The sequence below is a fragment of the Bos mutus genome, chromosome 10, assembly GCF_027580195.1.
Source record: "Bos mutus isolate GX-2022 chromosome 10, NWIPB_WYAK_1.1, whole genome shotgun sequence".
Taxonomy (NCBI): Eukaryota; Metazoa; Chordata; class Mammalia; order Artiodactyla; family Bovidae; genus Bos; species Bos mutus.
The window spans coordinates 17,740,259-17,754,984 of record NC_091626.1 but is presented as its reverse complement, the minus strand read 5'-3'; the positions used below and the strand labels follow the sequence as shown (position 1 = coordinate 17,754,984).

The 14,726-nt window shown below is 44.7% G+C and overlaps 1 protein-coding gene across 1 annotated transcript in view; it reads right to left on the bottom strand.

The window, feature by feature from the left end:
- THSD4 (thrombospondin type 1 domain containing 4) overlaps positions 1 to 14,726 on the bottom strand; it is a 447,625-nt gene that overhangs the window by 414,785 nt on the left and 18,114 nt on the right. The gene's annotated exons all lie outside the window — the stretch shown is intronic.

Sequence of the window (14,726 nt, the reverse complement as noted above, 5' to 3'; positions counted from 1 at the left end):
CTCCCCATCACTCATATTATGGCCTAAGCTCCACCTCCTGTCAGATCAGCAGCAGCATTAGATTCTCCCAGGAGTGCAAACCCTCCTTGTGAACTGCTCACACGAGGGATCTAGGTTGCATGCTCCTTGTGTGCGTGTGTGCTAAGTCGCTTTGGTCATGTCTGACTCTTTGCGACCCCATGGACTGTAGCCCATCAGGCTCCTCTGGAATTCTCCAGTCAAGAATGGAATCCATGGAATTCTCCAGTCAAGAATACTGGAGTGGGTTGCCATACCCCGCTCCAGGGGGGATCTTCTTGACCCAGGCACTGAACCCATGTCTCATTATGTCTCCTGCACTGGCAGGTGGGTTCTTTACCACTAGAGCCACCTGGGAAGCCCTGCATGCTCTTTATGAGAATCTAATGCCTGATTATCTGATTCTGCATTATGCTGAGTTGTATAATTATTTCATTATATATCAAAATGGGCTTCCCTCATAGCTCAGTCGGTAAAGAATCTCCTGCATTGCAGGAGACCCAGGTTCAATTCCTGGGTCGGGAAGATCCCCTGGAGGAGGAAATGGCAACCCACTCCAGTACTCTTGCTCCAGTATCCATGGACAGAGGAGCCTGGCAGACTATAGACCCTGGAGTCACAAGAGTCGGACACGACTTAATAACTAAACCACCACCATATCAAACTGTAATAATAATAGAAATAAAGTGCACAATAAATGCAATGCACTTAATCATCCCCAAACCATCCCCCTGACCCAGCCCAGCTCGTGGAAAAATTGTCTTTTGTGAAACCAGTTTCTGGTGCCAAAAAGGTTGGGGACTGCTATTCTATAATCTAGAGTACATTGACCTTACTAAATGTTATTTCTACCACACAAAATTGGGGAAAATTCTGAAAGAACAAAAAAAGATTTCTGAGTATGTTTTCCAGGGTATAATTAGGTATTAGTTGCTTAGTAATGTCTGACACTTTACTACCCCATGGACTATAGCCCTCCAAGCTCCTCTGTCCATGGGATTCTCCAGGCAAGAATACTGGAGTGGGTTGCCAACCTCTTCTCTAGGGGATTCTTCCCAACCCAGGGATTGAACCTGGGTCTCCTGCATTTCAGGCAAATTCCTTACCGTCTAAGCCATGAGGAAAGGGTAAAATTAAGCACTGTTAAATAGCCTTTTTTAGATGGCCTAATTTTATAGGCCTATGTCTTTCATAGTCTTTAGCTGAGCTCTTTTACAACCCTATAAACTATAGAAAACGGATAATAATGCAAATGAATTTTGCCATTTGTGGAGATGCAAATTATAAGCCCCCTTGGTTCCCAGAGGCTAGTTTTTCATCTACAGTCAATTCCTTTCAGCACGTCCGATGATCTTTATGTGCGCTTACTGTCTCCTGAGAACTAGTTGTAACATCTTACTGCTTCCCTCATTATTTCATGAGTTAAATAAAATCTTCAACATGTTCATTTTCTATCTGAAAGAGCATCATCATTGTACCTTTTCCTAAAAATTGCTCTTTAACATTTTCCACTGCTCCCTGAGATACTCAGCCTGAATTCCTAATCTAGAATTACGGTCTGTTTCCTTTCTTTTTCAGTCCATCCCTTTCCAGGAACCACAAGTACACACATAATACACAAACACACACATGCACATGGATCAGGAACTTCAGCCCTTGCCCAGGAAGACACAGGGAAAAGGAGAGAGTGAAATCTGATTACAGTAAACTAGGAATTAGGTGATAGCAAACTATGGCCCTCAGGCCAAATACGATTTACCATCTGCTTTTGTAAATAAAGTTTTATTGGAACACAGTCACATGCATTCATTTGTGTGTTAACTATGGCTGCTTTTGTGATACAACTATCAGCAGTGTTGAGTAGTTAGAACAGAGACTACCTGCCCTGCAAAGCCTGAAATGTTTATGTGTGACCTTTTACAGAAAACGTTTGCCAGCTTCTCAATTAGACACAATCTTTACTCTCTACAGCATCCATAATCTCATGAAGGGAAGTAACGAGTATACCTAGGTGAAAATACAAAAAATGACAATAAAAATAAAGTGAGTCTCCATGGATAGGAGTGGTTAGGAGAAAAATGAAACTTAGATGGGAACTGAGTATGGTTGAAAATGGAAATAACCAGCTTCAATAATCCCAAAGCCATGCCATGCAAATTATTAATTTGTTTGCTTATTTACTTGCCACAATTTATCTTTGTTATTGCAAAATAGTTCCAAGTATACAGAAAGGCAGTGTGAAATACTTATGCGCTTAACTCAACTCACTTTACTATTTTGTCACATTTGCTTTGCTTTAAGTTTTATTTTCATAGTCTTTTATTTGAGAAGATTAGGCCAAGTTTCCTCTCTCATTAACTGACTGCACAGTGAAGGAAATTCATGGAGTATTATTCTATTCCAGGTCTGATGAAGGCCCCAGTATTAATGGTTTACTTGTTTGAATTTTTGCTTTTGTTTTGTCTCCCTTCCATTTTTAAAAAATAAGATTCATATGGTTCAAAATTCAGAAGGCACAACAAAATAAACAAATGAAATATTTTCCTCCTCCTTCTATACCCCAGCTACTCATTATTATAAACAATACTGTAAGTTTCTTATATTTCCTTCCAGAGATATTTTATGTATACTTGACCAAATATGTATGTATATTTACTTTCCACTCTCTTTTTACAATTTTTTTCTCTTTACCCAATACTTTGTTTTGGCAAGCCATCCAGATCAGCACACACAGAAAATCTCATTCTCTTTTTTCAAGGTTTGATAGCATTCCTTCATATGGATGAATTATAATTTGACTAGTTTTCTTTCCATGACATTTAGGTTGTTTCGAATCCTTGGCAGTTACAAACAATGCTACAATAAATAATCACGTGCTTCCTCTAAATATATGAATAGCTGTACACTGAGAAGCAGAATTGCTAGGGCAAATAATACATGCATTTATAATTTTGATAGATATCACCAAGTTGTTTTCCACGGAGAAGGCACCAAAATTACACTTCTACCAGCAAAGTATGATGAATCCCATACCCTCACCAAGTCAGGGGCTATTAGACTCTTTGATCTTTGCTGCTCTAACAAGTGACAAATGGTATCTGTGTAGCTTAAAATTTCACTTCCTTTATTATGCATGATGTTGAGCATTTTTTCACATTGTCGTCATCGTCATCCAGTGCTAAGTTGTGTGCGACTCTTTGTGACCCCATAGACTGCAACACGCCAGGCTCACCTGTCCTTCACTATCTCCCAGAGTTTGCTCAGACTCATGTCTGTTGAGTCAGTGATGCTATTAACCATCTTGTCCTCTGTTGTCTCCTTCTCCTCCTGCCTTCAATCTTTCCTAGCATCAGGGTCTTTTCCAATAAGTCTGCTCTTTGCATCTTTGGCAGGATAGCCAAAGTATTGGAGCTGCAGCTTCAGTCTCAGTCTTTCGAATGAATATTCAGTGTTGATTTCCTTTAGGATTAACTGATTTGATCTCTTCACAGTCCAAGGGACTCTCAAGAGTTTTCTCCAGCAACACACTTTGAAAGCATCAATTCTTCTGTGCTCAGACTTCTTTATGGTCCAATTCTCACTTCCCTACCTGACTACTAGAAAAACCATAGCTTTGACTATACGGACTTTTGTTGGCAATAAAGGTCCTTACTAGATTAATAAAGGGGGCTTCCCTTGAGGTTCAGTGGGTAAAGAGTCTGCCTGCAATGCAGGAGACTGGGTTCAATCCCTGGGTCAGGAAGATCCCCTGGAGAAGGAAATGGCAACCCACTCCAGTATTCTTGCCTGGAGAAGCCCATGGACAGAGGAGCCTGGTAGGCTACAGTCCATGGGGTCGTAAGAGTCAGACCCGGCTTAGTGACTAAACCACCACCACCACTAGATTAATTAAAAAACTTTATTAGATCCATGAATATATGAACTGATGGTTGAAAGAGGCATCTGATGGGGATTTGTATGCTAGCAAAGTACATAATGGATTAGGAGCTGGGGAGTGTCAGGACCGAACTAGGAGATGGTTGTAGTGAACCAAAAACAAAGCACAATGGAACAGAACCCTACAAAGAGTAGAAGTAGAGTAGAATAGATAAGAGGGACTTTTAAAATGCAAAACACTGGGTCTTGGTGGCTGGTCAAATAAAGATGGCAACTATCAATTTCTTCCTTCACTATACACACGTTGTTTTTGTTCATCCACTGTTATATCCAATTCCTTGAGACCCCATGAACTGTAGCATGCCAGGCTTCCCTGTCCTTCACTATCTCCTGGCATTTGCTCAAATTCATGTCCATTGAGTCAGTGATGCCATCCAACCATCTCATCCTCTGTTGTCCCCTTCTCCTTCCACCTTCAATCTTTCTCAGCATCAGGGTCTTTTCCAATGAGTCGGTTCTTCGCATCAGGTAGCCAAAGTACTGGAACTTCTGCTTTAGCATCGGTCCTTCCAATAAATATTCAAGATTGATTTCCTTTAGGACTGATTAGATTGATCTCCTTCCTGTTAAAGGGATTCTCAAAAGTCTTCTCCAGCACTGTTCAAAAGCATCATTTCTTAGGCGCTCAGCCTTCTTTAGGGTCCAACTCTCACATCTGTACATGACTACTGGAAAAAACAGCTTTGACTATACGGGCCTTTGTCAACAAAGTGATATCTCTGCATTTTAATACATTGCCTAGGTTTGTCATAGCTTTTCTTCCAAGGAGCAAGCATCTTTTAATTTCATCTGCAGTGATTTTGGAGCCCAAGAAAATTAAAGCTGCCATTGTTTCCACTTTTCCCCAATCTATTTGCCGTGAAGTGATAGGACTGGATGCCATGATCTCAGTTTTTTGAATGTTGAGTTTTAAGCCAGCTTTTTCACTCTCCTCTTTCCCCTTCATCAAGAGGCTCTTGAGTTCCTCTTCACTTTCTGCCATTAAAGTGGTATCATCTGCATATCTGAGGTTATTGATATTTCTCCCGGCAATCTTGATTCTACCTTGTGGTTCATCCAGCCCAGCATTTCTCATGGTGTACTCTGCACACACACATGTCTCTTCTCATGTCAAAATATCAAGCCTAATAATTCATTCCATTAAATCTGGACTGGCCTTAGAACTTGCTTGACCAGTAAAATGTGGTGGCAGCGAAGGTCTGGGACTTCTAAAGCTAAGTTATAAGAAGCCTTGCAGCTTCCAGTCAATGTTTTAGAATGCTTGTTCTGGGGAAAGACAGCTGCCATGTAGGAAATTTGACTACTCTGAGACCACTATGCTGTGAGAAAGCACAAGCTAGCCATAAGGAGGGGTCACGCAGGGAGAGAGAGAGATGCCTAATCAGCCCCTGGATCTTCTCAGCCCAAGAGTCAAATACATGAGTGAAGGAGAGATATCTCCAGTCTTGGTCACCATCTGAGTGCAAGTTCAGGAGAGAAGAAGTAAGAATCACCCACCTGAGCACAGTCAGAATAATAATGAGAGATAATAATGAGAAACAATAAGCTGTTGCTTTAAACTACTCAGTTTTGGGTGGTTTGTTACATAGACATAGATAGCCAAAACATAAAGGAAGCAGCAGACACAAAATCACAGAGTGGCAAGTGCAGAAGATGAATTCTCATGTACCTGGGTTCCAATCCCAGTTTAATTTACTACTGAGTAGCCTTTAGTATGGAGAAGGCAATGGCAACCCACTCCAGTACTCTTGCCTGGAAAATCCCAGGGATGGCGGGGCCTGGTGGGTTGCCATCTATGGGGTCGCACAGAGTCGGACACGACTGACATGACTTAGCAGCAGCAGCAGCAGCAGCAGCAGATTCTTAAGCTCCCTAAACATCAGTTGGTTCATCTATAAAACGGGATGATTATATTCTTTCCTCCCAAGGTTAATGTGAAAATCAATGAGATGACAAAATAAAGGCACCTACTATGGTGATTATAAGATAGGCCTTTACTGAATGGAAGGTACTGTAACAATAGAGGAAGAATCAAAGGTAACTCAAGATGAATGGGAGAATTGCGATATGAATGATACAATGGGGTCAGGAAAGAGTATTAGGCATGTTGAGTCCAATATTCAAGGAGAAGGTTCTTCCACGTCTTCACTGAGCTTTGGGTCTCTGTCCACTGTCCTGGACATGGAAAGGCCCTCAAGACTCATTGCCTGATTGATACACAGCAGAAGAGAAGAGGCAAAGGAGAGAATTGGAGGATGAGAAAAGGAGCTTTTTGAAGATTATGTTAACTTGCACCATAATAAAACAACTGACAAGGACTACATTTGCCATACAGCCAACCACGCTATAATAAAATGGATCCTTCCGTCCAAGTAGCTGACAGGCTATGCAGAGGCAGACGGCATAGCAGAGGGACAAGGAAACTCATTTTTGCCAAGCTTCCAGTAGATGTCAAGCCCCAGGCTAATGTCTTCACATACATTCTCTCTTCTTCTTGACAGTCCTATTAGTATGATAGCCATTTTACATATAAGGAAGCCAAGGTTCAGAGAATCAGGCCACTAGATAGTATGTAAAGACGATGAAGACCATGGCATTGACGCTAAGTAATATTACTTGAGCAGTAGCAGGCACTGTTCTCAGTACTTTATGCTCATTACTTCATTGAATCCTCACAGAGACCAGAAGTAAATACTATTTTTGCATCCATTTCATAGCTGGAGAGCTGGGGCAGTGGTAAAGAATCCAACTGTAAGGCAGGAGACACAGGAGACGTGGGTTTGATCCTTGAGTTGGGAAGATCCCCTGGCATAGGAAAGGGCAACCCGCTCCAGTATTCTTGCCTGGAAAATCCCATGGACCGAGGAGCCTAGAGGGCTACAGTCCATGGGGTCACAAAGAGTCAGATGCAACTGAGCACGCAACACTACACAGCTAAGAAACTGAGGCACAGTGAAGTTATGTCTTTGCCCAAAACCATCTCACTGATTAGTGGCTAAGGCAGGATATGAATTTATGAAGTCTGGCCCCAGAGTTGAAGCTCTTTAAAGCCCTGCCTATTCCTGTCTGTTACCCGGTCAGGCTGCTTCTATTAATAGATGGATACCTATCCAACCGGGTTTTGGCTGGACATATGCCTGAAGTCCCACCTGATCACCCTCCATGATGAAAGTACAGTAACTAACAGTCACTAAATATTCCCTGGACTGATAATAAAGCAGTTTTACTGTTAGGGGAACCCTGATGTGAGAACGCACCATTAAGCCACCACCAAGAGACACAGGGAGCAGAATTCCAGGAACAACTGGGAAGGAAGGGAGGGATCCTCCACCAGGACATCCCGAGGTGAGGATCTCCAGCCACATGTGACTAAGCCCTCCAAAGCCCAGAGAAGGGAAAGGCCAGGGAGAAGGCCGTGCTGTGGGCACTTGTCTGGATGAGTGGGAGGAGCCAGCTGGGACCTGACAACGGGGATTCAGCCACCTCTCCCCTAAAAGTCCAGGTTCTCATTTTCACGGTGTTAACAGACAATGAAACCCCCTCTTAGAATATAGCCCAAGTTTGAGGTATTTGGTAGGAATCGCAGCACAGGGCCAAAGTGAATGCTTTTTTCCCTCCCTCTTCAAATCAGTACAGCAACTGGTAGTATGATGGGGACCAGGAAAAACCTCAAAACAGATTATTTTACAAACTAACATAACTCAATTATTTTCAGACGGCAGAAAGGGAAAATCCATTTCTCGCCACATTTAATTTTCTCACTCTCTTTCCTTTATCCTTCCCAAATCTCCGTCCTTGCATCTGGAATGTGAGCCCAAGGCGCACTCCCCATCCTCCGCCAGAAAGGACTCGGGTTGCTGGGTTCTGCCAAGACACTTAATCCAGCCCCCGCCCATATTAAAACTGCAGGTCGGAGAGCCAGGAGGGGAGAGGGAGCAAGGGCGTGGGGCCCTGCGTGGCCTCCATGCCTCAAATACTTTCTCAAAGCCTGGCAGTGGCCCTTGCCGCTCCTGGCAGTACAGCCCACGCCCTCTGGGAGAAGCGAGCCCACACGGAGTCCCACCAAGTGGACCTGCTGAAATTCACATGGGATAGGGTGTCAGCTCCCACTGGGGCCAAAAGCAGTAGCCAAAGCAACGTACGCCTCCTAGCCGAGCCATTTCAGGGACGGCAATAGGGTCCCTGTGCCAGCATAGATGTGCCACTGCACACCGTCTGTCCCCGTGAGCAGCTCAGGTGGGAGGTGAGAAGGCAAGAGGAGGGGACATGCTCCTCAGTAATGCACAGGAGACTTTGGGAAGGAGTGGTCCTTGGCCCAGATGCTGCAGAACACAGATGGGGCAGTTCTGGTCTTGGGGACCTGGGAGCTGGGAGCACAGACATGGATGTTCCCCCCTTATCCCAACTGTACAAGGAAAATCTCTTTCTATACATGCGAGACGGGGAGAAGCAGAGGCTGAGGTGGGCAGCCCCTGTCTCCTTCTACTCTTCCCCAGGCTAGACCTGACTGCCTCCCTAGGCCCTGTCATGTGGTATCTTTGGGTGCATGGAGCTGCTAATGTCCTAGGAACAAAACTCCCCATAACGCAGGACCTGTGAGAGCTTTCCAGGCCCCCTCAGTGCTGAAGTAGCCATGGCAGACTCCTATCTGACTTAAGACAGTTCTGTGAGCTCCAAGAGGGGAGGGGAGCTGCACTCAGGGAGCAAGGGACCCTTCTTGAGGCCCCTCCACCAGAGCTTGCTTGAGACAAGAAGAGTTATCTATGGCGGCCTCAACGGGAAAGAAATCCAAAACAGAGGGGATATAGGTACATGTACATTCACCTTGCTAACAGTAGAAACCAACACAACACTGTACAGCAACAATACTCCAATAAAAATTAATAAAAGTATACAAGAAGAGTCCATATCCTTGCTGACGTTTCCTCCCTTTATACCCCTCCATCCTTTATCCCCTTCCATTCCTCTCTCACTTTCCTCCCTTCCTTTTTTTTCCTTTCCCCTGCTTTCTGTTCATTTATTCATCACATTTTCATTAAACACCTACTATGCACCAAGTCCTTTTTCTAGGCTCTGGAGACGTGGCAGGAATTAAGACTGCTAGGTCTCCACTCTCACCAACTTACATTCTGTTGTTGGGGGCTGGGGTGACAGACACTAAATAAATAAGCAAACAGTTTCCCCAACTCCTTTTTGGATTGTTGAGTGTGATGGAGAGAGGCAGTACCAGGACCAGGCAGAGAGTGACTGCAGGGTCACTTTGGTCTGGGTGCTTGTGGAAGGTCTTTGGGCCCCAGAAGAACCTATCTTCAGAGACTAGTCATCAATCTCATTGGAAGAATCTAAATAGAATACTCTAGAGAAGGAACTGGGGGAAGGCAATGGCACCTCACTCCAGAACTCTTGCCTGGAAAATCCCATGGACAGAGGAGCCTGGTGGGCTGAAGTCCATGGGGTTGCTAGGAGTCGGACACGACTGAGCGACTTCACTTTCACTTTTCCCTTTCATGCGTTGGAGAAGAAAATGGCAACCCACTCCAGTGTTCTTGCCTGGAGAATCCCAGGGACGGTGGAGCCTGGTGGGCTGCCGTCTCTGGCGTCGCACAGAGTCAGACACGACTGAAGCGACTTTGCAGCAGCAGCAGCAAGCTGAGTCCCAGGTGGCACTAGTGGTAAAGAACCCGCCTGCCAATGCAGGAGACGTAAGAGACGTGGGTTCAATCCCTGGGTCAGAAAAATCCCCTAGAGGAGGAAATGGCAACCCACTCCAGGATTCTTGCCTGGAGAATCCCATGGACAGAGGCGCCTAGCAGGCAACAGTCCATGGGGTGGAAAAGAATCGGACACGACTGAAATGGCTTAGCGGGCAGCACACATAACTGATTTACGATGTTGTACAGCGGAAACTGACACAATATTGTAAAGCAATTATATTTAAATTAAAAATTTTTTTAAAAGAAATGAATTGTAACTAAGGGGAAGAATCTAACTTAGACAACTTGGGAAAGGCTAAGGCTCCATTTTTGACACACGAAGACAACGCTACGTCACTCCTTACTACTTGCCACTGGGCCCTGCTGATGGAAACCCAGTCGTGCAGCAGCACCCTCCCTGGGCGCTACTGTCCACTAACTCAGCTCCCCGAGGTCCAGGCCTGGCTGCCCAAGAGCATGTTCCCAGCTTGACCAGCACCTTCCTTTCCACCCCTGGCTGCCCACCAGGCAGGACCGTCCCTTTCACCTGATGATCCCTCCTCTCCTCTTAGGACACCAGTGAACAAACAACCTGTCCATGCTTGCCACAAAACCAAAAAGTAAGCCTCTGGGAAGGTAGAGACATCTATTTAGGGCTTCTGTTTTGAGTATGCACACATGCCTAGGTGTGCATGTATACACACACACATACAAAACAGGCAAATTTCAAACCAGTTGGAGAGAAGAATGTCTTGCTCAGAAAGTCATCAGGTTTGGAAGGCAATTTCAAACAAAGAAGAGCTCCTTGGTGAGTTGGGTGTAAGGCAGCCAGGATTAACCCTCACCTTATGCAGTTAGGAGTTTCTATCACTCTTTTAGTGCTTGTGGTTTTGCTCCAGGAAAACCTTCATTTGAAACACCATTTGATCCACAGTGCACTGAAATCTTCATAAAGAAGACTCTTGCCCCCAACAAGGTCATGCACAAGCTCTATCTCACAGTTGGTGTTCAGAGACATTATTTTTGTTTTATAAACATCTGTACAGGTTTTGTATTAAGACAACATGATTCCCTGCTAGGAAAAGCTCCTCACCTGCAAAAGATTTATCCATTCACCAAACATGGGCAGAGGCACCATGCAGGTACAGGAGATGCAAAGAAGAACAAGAGGGCCATGAAGTTGACAGAAGGATAGAAGGACACCCTACACGATGAAGTGCTCTGGGTATATCCAGAGTTCTGTATGTGAAAGGCATTCATTGATCTCTACCTCTCGCCCCATCAAGATGGGAGAATTCACCATAGACTAGGGATGCAGGATTCGCCATAGCCTGGGGAAACTTGAGAGATAATCTAGTCTCCATCCCTTAGACTTGGAGAGATCATGTAGCCAGCCCAGAGCCACACAGTTCATCAGTTCAGCTCAGTTACTCAGTCATGTCTGACTCTTTGCGACTCCACGGGCTATCCAGTCCATGAAATTCTCCAGGCCAGAATACTGGAGTGGGTAGCCCTTCCCTTCTCCAGAGGATCTTCCCAACCCAGGGATCAAACCCAGGTCTCCCACATTGCAGGTGAATTCTCTACCAGCTGAGCCAACTCCTGGAGCTTGCTCAAACTCATGTCCATTAAGTCAGTGATGCACCCAACCATCTCATCCTCTGTTGTCCCCTTCTCCTCCTGCCTTCAATCTTTCCCAGCATCAGGGTCTTTTCTAATGAGTCGGCTCTTCACATCAGGTGGCCAAAGTATTGGAGCTTCAACCTCAGCATCAGTCCCTACAATGAATATTCAGGATTGATTTCCTTTAGGATTGACTAGTTTGATTGCCCTTCAGTCCAAGGCACTCTCAAGAGTCTTTTCCAACACCACAGTTCAAAAGCATCAATTCTTAGGTGCTCAGCTTTCTTTATGGTCCAACTCTTACATCCATATATGACTACTGGAAAAACCATAGCTTTGACTATACGGACCTTTGTTGGTATAGTTCATGGAATTCTGCACAGTCCATGGAATTCTCTAATACAGTCCATGGAATTCTCCAGGCCAGAATACTGGAGTGAGTAGGCTTTCCCTTCTCCAGGGGATCTTCCTAACCAAGGGATCTGACTCAGGCCTCCTGCATTGCAGGTAGATTCTTTACCAGCTGAGCCACCAGGAAAGCCCAAGAATACTGGAGTGGTAGCCTATCCCTTCTCCAGGGGATCTTCCTGACCCAGGAATCAAACCAGGAGTGGATTCTTTACCAACTGAGGCACCAGGGGTGCCCCCAAAGCCACACAACAGACCAATATGTGGTCTGGTTATCTTTTCCAATAGTTATTAGCAACTGCACGAACAGATGTCATGTTAGAACCTTAAATTTCTAATGGTGATGATACCAACCAGGGTTTTAGCCTTCCCCAATCAACCAAAACTGATCAGAGGCCAGACAAGAAATTCAGGCAAGGCATTACTGGGGCCCCTGCTGCAGCAGTGGGGCGTGAGAACAAATAACAGATTCCCTTGCTCGCTGGGTGAGGCAGAAGTGACCTTGTTCCTTACGTGGGGTGAGGGGTAGTGTCTAGGGGTCAGGGCAGAGGTCAGCTTAGGGACTATGTCCACACTTTGAGGGGTGTTGTGAAGGGGGCATGCTCAGTACCCTGCTTTTGCTCCAGGCTCTTCAAAAGTGGCAGTTGGGCTTTTTTGGTCGATTTTTCATCTTTTGTCCAGAATTTGCCCCAACTGTGCACATACACAGTTATTTTTAGTCTCATATAGTTTCTTTGACTCAATGGACATGAATTTGAGCAAACTCCGGGAGATGATGAAGGACAGGGAGGCCTGGAATGCTGCAGTCCATGAGGTTGCCAAGAGTTGAACACGACTCAGCGACTGAACAACAATAGTTTCTTTGTGTATTTTGTGGCTGGAAGAGAGGTGTGCTCAGGTGCAAGCGTTGCAGCGCTGCGGCAGAGTCCTAGGTCCCAGCCTGTCTCAGTGAGACCGCAGGAACCAAGTTCCATGGCACCACTGGCTCTGACTAGCACACAATAGGCATTCAGTAAATTGATGTTACGTTAATAAAAGAGGAATCTTTAACGAGTTCATCAAAAACTTCCTGAGACTGCTACACTTGTGAGAAGTATCTTGTGAGTCCTTACCTAAGTGGATCAGTCTAAGGCCACTATGAGGCCTCCCTGCAGATACTTACTTGTCCTTTTTGACTTCTGTCCTGGCTCCCTGGCCTCTCCTTGGTCTCCTTCATTGGCCCCCTTTTCTCAAGAGCCCCTTGAATCCTGATGCTCTCCAGAGTTTCATCCTCAGCCCCTTTCCCCCTCAATCACCTGGCAATCTCATCTGCTTTCTTTATTACACATGTGTGAATCTCATTATCTGCTCCCATAGTAACTTTCCATATTCAAAAGGGAGGAAAGGAAAGTTGAGGTCACACTAGTAGCAAAGGGTCAGGGCAGGATTTGAATTCAGGTCTGTCTGAGTCTAAAATCCATTCCTTTAATGCAAAGAAGCCACTATTTTGTCATCCAGGCTTTGAAGAAATAGTGGGCTTCCCAGGTGGCCCTAGTGGTAAAGAACCTGCCTGCCAATGCAGGAAACCCAAGAGACACAGGTTGGATCCCGGGGTTGGGAAGATCCCCTATAGAAGGAAATGGCAACCCATTTCAGTATTCTTGCCTGAGGGATCCATGGACAGAGGAGCCTGACAGGCTACAGTCCACGAGGTCATAAAGAGTTGGACACAACTGAGCATGCACAGAGCAGAGCAGGGACATTATATTCTGTACATAATGTATACGTTAGTGGCTCCTATTATCTGGGGGACTATCGGACCCTTTTCAGAATTGTCTAAAAGCATGAACTTTCTCCACAGGACCTGACACAGGTATGTGTTGATAGAGAAAGTGTTTGTATGTGATTTGAAGGGTGTCCTGGATCCCCTTGACACTCAGCAATAACTCCATCTGAGTCAGAAACCTCAAATTTAAGAACCTATCCTGTAAAGACACTGAAAACATCTTTGAAGTATTTTAAATAAAACCACAATTTAGGTGCTCTTTCTCCTCTGCTCTGAATTGCCTCTCAAAAGCAAACTGAAAACTGTGTCATATCACGGATTGTTTTGAAAGCAGATTAAGTACTTTCTAAATAATAATGGGAGACTTTATTAAATTGGGTTATTTATTGTTAAAAATTGCACTAGGCCCAAACCAACTAAAGATGTTGTGTCCCATGAAGATTTTATTTTCCTGACCCCTCACTGCTCTTCTAGGTGTGACATCCTCTGATGGAAATAGAGAAACCTCGCTTCTGTTTCATGCGGCATGTGTCTGTTGATATAAGAAGGATCTGATGGAGATGCTCTGATAACAAAGAAGCACCAAATAGAGAGTGTTCAGCAAAACGTCTGGTACATGAGGTGGTGTTGGATGAATGGGAGCTATTGCCTGCAAGGTCCTTAGAAAGCTGGCCACAGCTGCCTTTACAGCCTCATCTCCTGATCTCCTACTGACTCAGCCTGTAGGACTAGACAGTATTTCCCAGAGTTTTCAAGCTTCTGCACCTTCAGTCATGCAGCTCCCTCTTCTTAGACAGCCTTTCCACTAATGTGTCCATGTGAAAAATTTCATCAAGATTCAACTTAAAAGTTCTCATCACAAGGAAAAAAAATGTGTAACTGTATTCAGTGACAGATGTTAACTAGACTTACTGTGGTGGTCATTTTGCAATATATACAAATATCAAATCATTATGCTGTACACCTGAAACTAATACAAAGGTATATGTCAATTATACCTTAATTTTTAAAAAAGATCCAACTTAAAAGTTAAGCTTTCCATTACCCCTCCCCCACCCAAACTCTGGAATAAGTAGCCATTCCCTTCTCCGGAGGATCTTCCTGATCCAGGGATGGAACCTGGGTCTTCTGCATCGCAGGCAGACTCCTTCACATCTGAGCCACCAGGGAAGTGCCATAAAGTGCTATAATAGTTGCTAAACTTCTATTATGGGCTTCCACATTGGCTCAGTAGTGAAGAATCCACCTATTATACAGGAGATGTAGGTTTGATCTCTGGGTTG